We start from the raw sequence: 10,699 nt of genomic DNA, 5'->3' as shown, positions 1-10,699 counted from the left end.
AATAGGAGTGGTCAGCGGCGTCTGAATCTGCCTCAGAACAGATATCTTCCTCTGGATTACAATCTGGAGAGGGGTGGGGAGGGTTTGCCATTGAACCCACCATGGAGCAATGTCTGCATGACATTGTATTGCTGTGCAAAACTCTTCTCTTTTTCTCTACATGTTCAGCATGACTGTGTACAATATCTGACATGCATACGAAAAAATATGGTGATATTATGTAAGGAGAGCATGCAGAAATTTACAGTGATGGTAACAACCAGTGGATGGATCCAAAAATAATGATAGCAGGCTGATGATTGCTTTAAATTAATAAAAAGACAGATGATGATTGCTTTACTATTTGTTTCCCACCCAAGATGAACAACATAGGCATACGCTAGGTGAACCAGATATTAGACAGACATACTATTCATTGCTGCCTCGATATGTGCCCCACAACTAATTTAGAACTCAAGTTTGAACATTAATTTGGACCTGAGTTGGGAGTTCAAGAGCTGAATAGGACGATAAAGTAGCAGGTAAGTTTAAGCAATGCATAACATAAGCAGAAACAAAAGAGTGCGACCTCTCTTGTGGACTCGTGTACTCCTCAGGTTCATCTGCTGAGTCGATGATGGTGATGCCGTTGGGGTGGGTGCCGGCGGCAGGGAAGGAGATCTGAGGCGGCAAAAGATGGTCAGGAGTCGTGATGTCTGGTTTGGTGGATGCTTCTGTCGATGGAGCAGCTCAGGTGAGGTGGACGACGTCGCGGTAGGAGCAGGACAAACCACACAAAGTTCCCTTCGACACGTACCTGTAACTGAAGTAATTCTGTAAGGGCTCATTTGGCTTGCATGATTCTAAAAACGCAGGGATAGGAAAAACACCGGAATAGGATAGGAAAATGCACATGGTAAATAGAGCATTTGTAAACACAGGATTTCTGTCAACTTGGGTGTTTGGTTTACAGGAATTGGAAGAGCAGAGGAATGCAAAGAAACATGGCCAAAATAAAGAGAAACCATATGAAAGCGTGTACAGTTAGAATGTTATTCTGCCACTAATGCACTTGGTCTTGTTTTCATGCATAGGATTTTGAAAAGTAGGTCCACGTGGATGTTTTGCTTCATTCCTTTCAACAAAATTCATGAATAATTGAATAGTAGAGTGCCATTGGAAAATTCCCTATTGCTATGTTTTTCCGTTGAACCAAAATAGCCCTAATGGATCGACGTGAATGTATAGTAATAGGTGATGCAACAAGTGTACAACCTCTTTGCCGTAGCCGTGTCAACCTCAGCATCATTCGGTTGGTCGCTGAAGCAGTTGAGGCAGAGGTGGCTGTCGGAGGTGTGGAGGAAGATCTGAGGAATCTGTAGACGGCGTCCAGGGCACTGCTCTATTGTGATGGATCATTCTGTCGTTGGAGCAGCTCCGGTGAGCCGTAAGACGTCAAGGCTGAAGCAGCACAAGACAGACATCGTCAATCTCAAGTGGGATTCTAATAGCATCTCCAATAGATGATGTAAAATGGATGTAAAATTAACATCACCAAAAACCACCTGACTACAACAAATGAGGTAAAAACTGTTGACTCTGAACTTAACTGTCGAAAATGAAATTTACTCTGGACTCTGAATGCTACTGTCGAAACTGAACGCAATGGTAGCAGAGAGGCACTTGACATGTAGTTTAGGGAGGGCTGCAGTTCATCTTCAACCTGCACCCCCCTGAGCCGCCAGCCACCACCGGCCGAACCGCCGGCCCCAGCGCGGCCTCGCCGCCCCGAAACAACTCACCACCGCCGCCCCGTCCAACCCTCTAGCCCCCCGCCCTTCCACCCTAAACCCTAAGATAGATAGTGGGGTACCTCTCCGGCGAGCCCCCGTCCCCGCTGCGGGTGGTTCTTCCTTAACTCCGGCGAGCCCCCCAACCTCTGAAAATCGACTGACCCAAAAGTCGATTCAGTCGACTGAAGTGTGGCTTAATCGGAGCAGAGCAGCAACACGAGCGAGGGGGAGAGCAGCAACATCAGCTGGGTGAGCGAGCGATCGAGCGAGAGCCGGAGCAGCAGCAGCAATGCGAGTGAGCGAGCGAGAGCCGGAGCAGCAGCAGCAGATCCTGCTGGTATGGCCGCCGCCGCCGAAGGGGCCTCGCACTGGGGGAGAGCCGCCGTGGAGATGTCGCCCGCGACGCCAGCTTCAAGGTTGCCGCTCCATGAGGGTGCGGGATGGAGCACCGTCGGCGCCGGGAGGTCGAGTTAAGGAGAAGGTGCAATGCGATGAGTGTACAACCTCTTTCGTGGCGCCGAGTAGGCCTCGGCTTCGTCCGAGGAGTCCGTGAGGATGCTGCGGTTGCGGTGGAGCAGCTTAAGGCAGCGCTGTGGGGATGGAGCAGCCGCGATAGACGAGGCGATCATCGGAGCAGCTCCTTGGAGGTGGAGGACGGGGCGGCTGAACCGGCCGGACGGCAAGATGGACGATGGATCCTCATCCATGAAGGTGGACGAGGGACATCGAGCTATTGCGGTGGACGGCGTCGTCGGGGAAGAGGCTCCGGTTGGGCAGCGGTGACGTGGCGGACGGAGGAGGGTGGGGTTTCACGGCTGGAGCGGAGAGGTTATGGCGGCCTGGGATTTCGAATGGCGAAAAGGGGGCGATGGGAGGGGGTGAAGCATGACTTAGGGACGCGCTTGTCCAAAATGTAGGGTGTGTTACAAAAGTACCCCCCACTGATTTGAACTAGCGGCCCTTTCATCTCAAGGTTAGGAGGGGGATTTTGCGTGTCGGGATTTGGCAGCTGGAGGGAGTTTTCGCGTGCGTTGTAATTTCGGGATAGCAAGGCGCGGGTTGTGAAGGCGCCAGTTTTGGGAGCACGATATCTGAATTTTCGGGATATAACAAGACGCGGGTTGAATTTTAGGGACAAGCCTAACATGTAGTAATATTGTACTTGTACGTACCAAATCAATTCGCACTTCCCTCAACCAAAAAGAAAACGAAAATAATAAAACTATTCACACCACACAAAGAGAGAGTCTTGCCCCGTTTTACTATACAAATGCTATTCAAAGCTACTCCCTCCTTCCATCTATATAGGGCCTAATGCGTTTTTCGATGCTAACTTTGACCAAATATTAGAGCAATGATATATGACATGCAACTTACACAAAGCACACCGTTAACTTCGTCCGTGAAAGGTTCTTTCAATGATATAATTTTCACATTGTGCATGTCATGTACTATTAATCTTGTCAATAGTCAAAGGCGGTCTTAAAAATCTCATTACGCCCTATATAGATGGAAGGAGGGAGTATGAATCCATGTTATGTCCGATTAATTTTTTCGCTTGCTGTATAATGCATGTAACCTACTCATACCAACATTTTAGTGCATTCCAAATTTCTATACTACCGCTGCAATTCGAACTAAATTTGAATTCGTTTCTCTATTTCATTAAGAATCTACAATCATGGTTGTTGCCAACTTCAACCATCATTCGTGTATTACCTTAATAACACACCACATGATTACTATAGAGATAGATATGAACTATGTGTACTACATGAACTCGAATTCTATTTTTTGAATACACTTGATGTTGATTCCAAATAATAGTACATTTGATGTACTAACGATATATTCATAATCTAAACCATGTTCCATATGTACACCGTGTTTATCACACAAAGTATAGTGCCCCGCCCCCTACATTATGACAAGTATTTAGACCTGAGTTGCAAAAGCCACACATTAGCCCAAATTATAATCAATGTTCTACATTATGATATCTTCTTCAAGTATCCATATCCACCTTTTTATAATGAATTATGATCTTTGTTCGTCTTTTACACCTTCACGATCCTCTTCTATTTGTAGCTAGCTAGTGCTAACTTTCTATCGTGCATGCACATGCCCGCCCCCTCTCACACACCCTTAGCGTCCCCTCCATCGCGCACGTTCATTATTTCTCTTTAGGTCGTCCACCAGCGGTGTGTGTAGGCCCCCGGCTCCTTCTTTCTGGCACACACCGGTCGATATACCTCTCTAGCCAAGTGTGCCTACAACAAACACATATATACTTCCCCTCTTCTCTTCTCACCGTCCATGCCCCCATATGTCCAATACGATTCCACACAGGTGCACACTCCCGCCCCTCTTTTCATTAGTCACATGCTCGCACACTCCTCCCACTCGACATGGTAGGCCTCTCGCACCACCTCCTAGCCACACCCTCTCCCCCTGTCTGCCTCTCCGGACCTTATTTGCTTCTAACACATGCAGGCGTGTATATGAACTGATCTCCCTACATATAGCTAGGTCGACTATAATTCGTTTTCACCAAGCACCAATACACTTACCTCGCTAGTTTATGTCTCTCCTTTTCTCGGACACACGATGATTGATCTTCCTATGTAGTTACGCATGCTTACCACAACAATATCTTCTCCCCTCATCATCCTTGAATACCTCCCGACCCGTCTCTCACACGCACGTGCATAGACAGACAGACATCCCCCGCCCTCTCTTATTGATATTGCACTCATACCCTCCGTTTGTCTAGCAGGCCTCTCCCACCATTTGTGAGACGCCACTCCACCAACAACCCTCCGACGCTCTACCTTTGTCTTTTTCCCAACCTTATTCCTCTGCTACACATATCCATGGATGTCGATCGATCTCCCTCAATACATAGCTAGGTCTCTCTCCTTCCCCACACATATACTAGTCGACCGGTCTATACCACCCCACACCGATAGTCGAACGTTGTAGGTAGGTATCCATGCCACAGAGAAGAATTGCACCTCTGCCCTCTCAAATTCCAGTAGGCCAGTCGCCCTGTATCTTTGACGTGGGCAAACACAAATTCGATGGCACTCTTTATCGATGCGTAGCCACACACTTCATCCCTGTTTTCAATTCTATCGATATCTCACGTCCATGACTCCATTTCACACACATTGCATATGTTATGTTTTTCTGATTGAGATATCATCAACACATTGCCTCTATTTCGCACAAACGATCTCTCTCACACCCACCCACGTACGTACTTGCACCTAAAGAAGAAGTGAACGCATGACGCATGTACTCATGTCTCGTTCCCGGCCACACCCGTGCGGGTACACGGTGGAGTTCGTTTCTGTACGAAAAGGCAGCCCACGTGATAATTTGACGCGTGTAGCGGTTGTACTGGAAGGAGGGTCGGGTACCACGCCTAGAATATAAAACGATTGCCGTGGGGAAAATGGAAAAATGGGTTTGTCTCTCATGAGTCTCGTCACACAATCTCACACAAGGCCGCCGTGGCCTCTCTCTCTCAGCGTTGGTCAGTGATCCGGCTGCATCCCGTCCGCCGGCAAAAAGGGAGGATGTGCATCGTCTCTCAGTTCGACGGCGTTGAGGCAACTCGTCCCGATCTGCAGTACCCGCCGTTCTCTCTGACCAAGCTCCGGCGCGGTAGGGCCTTCGCCACTTGCTGGCTGCCGCAGTATGGGCAGATCCCGGCCGCCGGCGCCCTCCTAGTAACACCCCGACGACCCTTAGGTACAGCTTCCTCTGGCCTTGCTCCACTGCCCATCTTCCCACGTTGCTGCATGTGGATCTTCTTTAGTTGTTTGCTTAAATCGTATCTCGGCCGGCGTACTTTCCATCTTGCAATATCGTCCTCAAACCATTTTTGATAAACCACCATGTGCTATCTTTCCCTTTTTACATGGAACATGCTTCTTTTTTGTCGGCGTATGTGTCTTCAACTCGTGTTATTGGGCAGTAATTGTTTCCATTCGACCTCCTTTTGCAAACAGGGCTATCCATTTTCACCTCGTTGCTATTGTGACCTTTTGGTGAACTGCACAAATCACTTTTCTGAAAAGTGTTTTGTGCAGTTCCGCCAAAATGTCACACGGGCAACGTTTTTACATTTCTGTGGGACTGCAGAAAGGGAGATTGGTTTTGCTATCATCCTCATCCAACTTCGTGCCTAATCTTCTCCAACAAGAAGTTAGTCCTAAAGAGAGATCGTAGTGGTGATCGACTTCTATTTATGTGTGTTATGTTTCATCATCTAGTTCCACTATTATTGTAATCACACTGACTGGATATCTTTGCAAACAGGGATGGTCCACCCGATTTCAGTGGAGCTGCACAAAATGATCGGATTGTGGTGTCCTTCATACACCTCTTTTTTGGCTACAGAGCTGGGTGAAACTAGCTTCCAAGCAATGAACACTGTGCCAAGGAAATGGATCCATGCCTACGAACAACATCGATCAATTATATTTTTTTTTTATTTGTACACCTTCTCACAACTTTGGCTTCAGTTGTGATGTGAATATTGGCGCCGATCTGCAAACCATTGAGATGCATTAGCCATGGTAGTTTCATTTGTATTTGATGGAATGTTGTAACGAGATAATCTCGAGGAAAGACACATGAATCCTAAGTTGAAACCTTTTTTTCCTGCGGGAACCAGAGTTGAAACCTTCATAGCATCACAGTACAATTTCATCAAAATTATGCGTACATATAAACAAATCCTGAAGGATTGATAGCAATGCCAGAAACAATTCAACTTTGTTTCGCCGACATGTTGGACATCCTTCATCCGGCTCCACCTGCCATGTAGCAATATTGAGTGCACAACACAACTTCAAGGAAAGATTCACCCCGGTCGTTGCACCGCAGTAGTAATGACTTGTGAGCAGTCAAATCACAGAGCCCCACCTTCGCCACAGTAAGTTGCTTGGACGAAGCAACCATCATTTCTCTGTTCCTTGAATCCGTTGGTACTCCCATATTCCCACAGTAATAAGTTGCTCGGGCGAATCAACCATCACTATATCCGCTCACGTGTGATGACCACAGGAGCTATCCATTCAGATTGCATGTTAAAAAAATAAAGGTTGATAACTAATGCGGCAAACTTAAAAAAAAACTAATGCGACACCTCGGGCCAACGCGGCCAGATCGCATTTTGCACAAGAAATTACACACCATGTTTCGTTGACATGTGGTCCGGTTCCAACATATCAGTGAGACGACGGCGAGTAATAGGAGTATTTCTGAACTGACGTGTAGGCCAGGGCACCCCTTCGTGAACCATGGCAAACTGGCAACCGTCCACCGACTCTTCGCATTTCCCTCTCAATTTGGAACTGCTGTCGCACGCTCTTCCTCTCCCTCCTCCATTTTCCTTCAGCCCTTCACCCTTTCTTCTGCCATTGTTTGATCATCTTCTCCATGGAGGGAATAGGACAGAAACGACCCCATTATTCTTGCCTCGATCTAAAAGATGACGTGGTGGAGGAACTCATTGATCGGTGCAACGTCATCACCTCTGCTAGCATGGCAGGTTCGTTCAAGCCCATTCTGGACTCAACTAATAACATCATTACAAGGAACCCAAGAGTCAAGGAGCGGTTTGATCTCCCCTATCTTCTTCGCCGTGACCCTGATGACTGGCGCTGTCACGATGGAGGCCTCGCCCTGTGCAAGTTGATGCCGCTTGATAATGATACGTATGATGTTAAGATGCCATCGCTTGAGGGCGAGGCTTGGGCAGGCGCAAATGGAGATTGGGTTGTTTACATTGGGTCCAACTGCGAGTGGGAACTTGTGAATGTGTACACTCGTGACCGGGTTCCACTTCCGAAAATCTCAGCAGACTGCCCAGAGGTTGAGGACACTGGTATTGTACGCATGTTCAAATACAATCATGGTGACTGTCTTCTATGGAAGATAGCAATTTCTCGAGTTCCCAACCGCTCTTGGAATTACAACAACTATGAAGTTGTTGCTATCTTCGACAAGCTTGTTGCCGTCCTTGCTGGTTTGACTCGATGGATATTGCTCAAAAATCAGTTTCTGTACACGGATGAGTACTATGATGCAATTGAATACGAGGGCCTTGTGTTTGCTGCCACCACTCGTGGCACTGTTTTTGCATGGAATCATTGTTTCGGTACGTTTGTCTTCCACCGTAATTATAATTGTTTCATCCACATGCATGCGGGTTAGCAAGTTTCCCTTTACTAATTAACCTTCTTCTTGTGTTTCCATGGTCCTACGAACATTCCACCACCTATACTTGAAGATTTTTATAACCAAGGGGGAGATGACGATGGTGATGATCACGAGCATGAGGACGAGCAGCGCCCATATACTATTTGGCGCCTAGCAACTAATTCCGATGGATCACCTCTTCTCGTGTGTATACAGCCCACTTATGATGTTACTGCTAAGGAAGCAGGTGTAGTCTCCCATGGTCGCACTCTCCGGACCTATTCCAACACCTGTTGCATGGTATTCGGGATGGATACTAGTGTGCTAGCACCAACTCCTTCTCCCTGGTACAGAATTGATAGTCTTGGAGAAACTCGCTCTTCCTTGGACAAAACTATCCAATGATGGTGAAAGGCGATCCAACTGCTGTTGACACAATGTTACTACCATTTATGAGAAGAAACTGTGTCTATACCTCGGACATTTGGGTGGTTCTCTACCCTGGTACTGATATAGTAGGCCGCTTCAGCCTGGATGATCAGTCCTGCGTTGGTCTCTAGATCGACAATGGATGGCCCGTCCCAGAGAATCACTTGTGGTTCAAAGCAAGTGTTTCCAACGCCGAGGAATGTTTGAGTTGAAGTTCATTTCATTGCTTGTTATTTGTTGTGTGGTGAAAACTTTAGTATTTATAATGTATCCTCGTTGTCGATGTGGGTTGATGACCTGTTGTATGTAATAAAATGATATGCCTGTGATAAACTTACTAAATTTATGAATGGCTTTCGAGTCACTTCTGTGAGTGAGTGGTGCGACGAGGCAAAAAAATATTTTCCGAATACATAATTGTACGTGCATTGCAACAGGTTATCGGATGATGCCAATCAACAATAGTAGTACACTATTTGTACTAGCTTCACATGCTTCACGCGCTGTGCGGGTGTTTTTACTGTAGCCATATTGTACTACATAACCAGCACCTCAAATCCTCGATACTAGTAGTACTATATAGTAAGTAGTAGGAGTAGTAGGGTGGCATGGGCCAGAACAAGCATTCACGTCCAGGAGTACGGCACACGCCACCAGCACGACTTCCATCTGACACCATATTTCTTGGAGTCCGTGCTAGAGCAATCTCTTCAACCTCATCGTTTCTCTAACTCAGCCATCACGCGACGGGCGAGGTGGGGGTTTGCCGATAGTCGGTTTCCTTAACTTCGGTCCCACTTGTAAGGCCAACTGCAACGCATGACCCCAAACGGACCTCCGTTTTACACGAACTCCAACAATAATTTTGACTAGAAAAGCAAGGCCAAAGAAAACAAGAACCACAAGAATACATTTTACTACTCCTGTAAGTTAGATTAGTGCCTTCTCGATGCATTCATTGTTGATCTACGGAGGCTCGATCTTGCGTGATTCTTTCTTCTTCGAGTGTAAAGAAGTAGATGTTGCTTCCTCGCATCTAGTCTCATGTCTAGCCTCTATTCTAGTACTCCCTCCGGTCCGTTTTTCTCCGCGTCTAAGCAGCAACACGCATACCAAGTAGGAGTATCAACAAGTGCACTAATCTCATATATAGCCTCTGTGCAGCTAAAAGTGATAGAACATCTACTAAATTGCGCTCTATCAATATATGGATGCACTCTTCTTCCCAATACAAAAACTTGCATCCATCCTACTCCCTCCGTTGCATAATACATGCCTTCTATTTGTCAAAATATATATGTATCTAGACATGTTTTAGTATAGAGGTACATCCATTTTTGGACAAATGGAAGTCAAGTATTTTGGAACGGAGGGAGTACACAATAATTTTTTAAGTTAGCACAACTAGTCTAATCTGAGAGCACAACTGAAGATTTGGTCGGGTTCTTCCTCCTTTTGCCGACACGTGGGACATCCAGCATCCAGGTCGTGTCATGAAAGAAAATAGAGTGGTAGTTGAAGCCACGAGATGTGCATCTTGGGTTAAACTATAAATAGAATCTTACTAGTCTTGAGTAACTCCAAAAGCGGCCACCGAAGATCTTTCTTGGATTTGTTTTTCATCACCAGCACGTCGAGGTGAAAGATGTGCAGGTTCAGTGGGTCCTCTTGCATTTTCACTGACATGTGGGGCCGCATGTGAGCAAACAGACAATGGGCTCCGTGCGTCCGCTGGCTGGCTGAGAAGAGAGATAGAGGAGGGCTGAGCACGGACTGCAGGAAATTTGTTCTACGTAACCAGCACCTTGATATTCGCGTGTGGTTGTGTCTAGAATAAAAAAAGGAGGTACATCTACTTATGTTACTCCCACTATGCCTAGACTAAGGTTAGTAGGTGACCTTGCGCTTGGCTCTTCACCTCTTCCAGAAGTCGGTGGTTCTACAGTAGTGCTTCTGGCAATCTGACACCAAATGAACTACTACACGTCCACCGCTTGTAAGCAAAAGTTTCTCCTCGTGTTGCGAGCCACCGCGCACGCGTTAGCGAGGGAGAAGGCATAATCAAGCTTCTTGTCGTTCTGCAAGTTGACGGGACACATCAAAGTTATTTACTAGTAGTACGTCCTCTGTCCAAAAAAGGGCTGACCATGTCATTGCTACCATCCCGTGCTCCGTTGTTGAGTACGTGCACTATTCACGTGCCATTCATGTGCCATCGAGGATAAAAAATATTGCGTAGGTGCCATCGAAGTGCACGACTCACTTACGGAAAAGGGTTTCCCCCC

The sequence above is a fragment of the Triticum dicoccoides genome, chromosome 7B, assembly GCF_002162155.2.
Source record: "Triticum dicoccoides isolate Atlit2015 ecotype Zavitan chromosome 7B, WEW_v2.0, whole genome shotgun sequence".
Lineage (NCBI taxonomy): Eukaryota > Viridiplantae > Streptophyta > Magnoliopsida > Poales > Poaceae > Triticum > Triticum dicoccoides.
Note: the sequence above shows the minus strand (reverse complement) of the source record.